This window comes from Cupressus sempervirens, chromosome 3, assembly GCF_028749045.1.
Source record: "Cupressus sempervirens isolate cs-2001-9-10 chromosome 3, ASM2874904v1, whole genome shotgun sequence".
Taxonomy (NCBI): Eukaryota; Viridiplantae; Streptophyta; class Pinopsida; order Cupressales; family Cupressaceae; genus Cupressus; species Cupressus sempervirens.
The window spans coordinates 370,922,998-370,926,181 of NC_143120.1; the positions used below are offsets into that span (position 1 = coordinate 370,922,998).

Here is a 3,184-nt window from a genome sequence, read left to right on the forward strand (position 1 = left end):
AACTTGATTTAATCATCTTTCCTAACCGGTATTGTTTGCACATTATATTATCTAACTTTTTCTGACCAAGTTATCAAAATTGACATGACTTAACCTTTTGTGCCACAACCATACATCATCAAATTTTACAACTAGACAAGTAGAATCCTCTATATCAAGATAGAATAGATGACTTCTAGTCTAATCACCTTTTTCATTCAGTCTTCCAATTGTGTCATATATCTTAGCAACTTTATTTTAAAATTCAACCTTACATCCCAAATTATTTAATTGTGACACACTCAAGAGATTATAGTTAAGTCCTCCAACATAGTAAGCATTGTCACATGAAATATTATCTGTGAGCTTCATAAAACCTTTTCCTTTTATCAATCAGGGTGCATTATTACTATATCTTACACTATTTCCATCATAAGAATTCAAGGAAATGAACTTACTTTTGTCTACAGTTATGTGATGTGAACACCCACTTTCAAAGATCCATCTGTCATTCTTGTTTATACAAGTTACGAGTGCAGTTGCCTCATCTTCATCAGATTCATCCTTTATTGCAATGTACACCACTTCATCATCATGTTCATTAGATGTTTCCTCTTCAGCAATATAGCATGAATTTTTGCCTTTGTCTCTATACTCCTTGTTGTCTTCCTCTCTTCTACTTTTGTACTTGTCACCACCTCTATAATTCTTCTTCTCTGGACATCTAGTAGCAATATAACCAACCTCATTACAATAAAAAAAATGATAGATAATTTAGCTTTGAACATACCTTTACCATTGTGGAATCTTCTTGCTAGTAGTGTTTCAAGTTGTTTGACATCCTCCTCATCTGTATCACTATCACTAGATTCATACTTTATCTTTTTCTTCTTCTTCTTCTCATTAGGGTCCTTTAATGACACTTTAGCTTTGAACGAAGATTCAATACTCTTAGGTTTTTAATTATCAAAGTTAGATAGCTCAAAACTAGTGAGTCTACCTACCAGATCTTCAAGTGATAAATCATTCCCTTACATACATCTTAGTTCTTGAATTGTAGAAACTCTAACAGCATATACAGGTAGTAGTGTTCTTAAAACTTTGCTTAGCATAGAATCATCATCTATTTTACCATTAGCTCCTCTTATTATATTAACAACTTATTTTATCCTTACAACATATTGAGCAATATTTTCCAACTTCTTCCATTCACATAATATCAAACTTATCTCTGAGACTTTTAGCTTTGGCTCTAAGTACATTGGTGTCTCCTCTATAGATGGTGGCTAATGAATTCCACATTTTCTTTGCACTATCAAGACCTTTGATATCATCGAATTCAACATAACTTAGGGCAGAGAGTAAAAGTATGACTTGATTTGATAACAACTTACAACTTCATTTTCAAATTATAGATCACTATATCATTCCTCCATTCTTCTTTGCTTGTATACATTTGAACTCTGGTAGCTTGTTCACTCTTCAAGCATTTATATCCTTAAGCCTTTTTTCTTAGCATGCCACTATAGTCTCTTCTTTTAGGTCACTTGATGAAGCAAAACCCTTTACTCCTTGTCTTCCTTAAGAATCAGACCTAACCATGCATTGATATTTAGAAACAATAAAATTAAAAGACTCACATAATGTTTAAGTTACTAAATTGAGAAATGATCATCAAAACAACAACAAGGTGCTTTCACAAAAGTAATTGTAATCCATTGTAGAATATTCTTTAAAAAAAATTGATTTACTATTTAAATTAAATGCCAAGGCATTCACTATGAGAGATTAATCAAAATAGTTGGATTCCAATTGTTTATCCCGAACAATTTTACAAGATAAGAAACTTTAAAAAGCTAAATGTTATTTAGAAAGAACTTTATTATCAAAGAAAACTCAAAATAGTGCAAATCCTATTGCCCATGAGCACTATCAAAACAGTCAGTGAATTTCATTAGTGCTATCACCTTCATCAATATTAGCAATTTTGACTTATCACAAACAAGAGCTATCCTTGTGGATCTCATTCCCATGTTTTCTTTTGACAAATCTCTCTATAGACCCAATGGACTTATATACTCTACTAAACCATTTGCAACAAATTTGACGTGCTTGTTGTTTCAATATGCTTTTTCCCCATTCTTTCATAACAAATGGATCATTAACTGATAGAAACAAAAACAAAAAACAAAACAAAAAAAAAAAAGATTAAAGGACATGAAATAACATAACATGAAAAGAGTGTAGATCAAATGAATGTTCTGATTGAGATGCATAAAAAGACTATCATATAATTCTAGGAAATAACGATGCATACTACTAATTAGAAAATTGTCGTTAACACCTTTCACCTTCAAATCTTCAGCCCTTTCCACAAACCCTTGTACAATCTCCAAACTGTAACAGTCAAATTGTTAAAATTGTCTTTGTTTTTTAAAGAAAAAGTGGGTGTGCCACTATATATTAATATATAATACAATAGTTCAAAAATTAAATGGAAAAAGAATCATAAAGAAAACCCAACATCACTTTTTAAGAATGCAACACCTAAACTTCCTGAGAGAGTAAAATTATTTTATAAATCACCATATTCAAGAATAAGAATATTAAAAGAGTAACATATCTATGAAGAAATGAAATGTATAGTAAAGCACAACAAACTTCTGTTAGAAATGCAACCTAGTAGAAGTGAGGGCGCCAAGAATACCCAAAAGAAGAACCATTTTGCCTGTAGCGAGAGAGTGAAGAGACAATTCCTCTCGCTGAACATTGTCATCTGCATCAAAGTAGCCCAAGGTTCCATCTGGAATCTCATCTTCAACACCAATGGGGACCGCTGTAGAATTTAAACTCTTAACCTCTCTCATCCTATAGAAGCCTGTTAACTCCTTCAATGGGAGCCAATGGAGGATTTGATGTCCTCGCCTCATTTTCACCACAAGCAATGTTAGCCATTCGTTCACCTCCTTTCTCTCAAATAATAAAATACTATTCAGCGTCTTGTTCTGGTTCTAGCCAATACTTTTATAGTGTTTCAGAGCCCCCGAAAAAACATTTTTCTGTTTCATTCATTTATTATTTGTAACCAGCCTTTTATTGCCTCTTTATCTTTAATGTCTGGCTGTCTACTTTTCGTTATGATCACTGCTCTGTAATAAAATCATATTCTTTTTCATTTTGCCTAATAAAGATTATCCAATATTAA

At 32.0% G+C, this 3,184-nt stretch overlaps 1 pseudogene; it reads right to left on the reverse strand.

The window, feature by feature from the left end:
• Positions 1–2,033: 2,033 nt before the first annotated feature.
• On the reverse strand, positions 2,034–2,909 carry LOC149566533 (peroxiredoxin-2C-like; annotated as a pseudogene).
• Between the last annotated feature and the right edge of the window lie 275 nt (positions 2,910–3,184).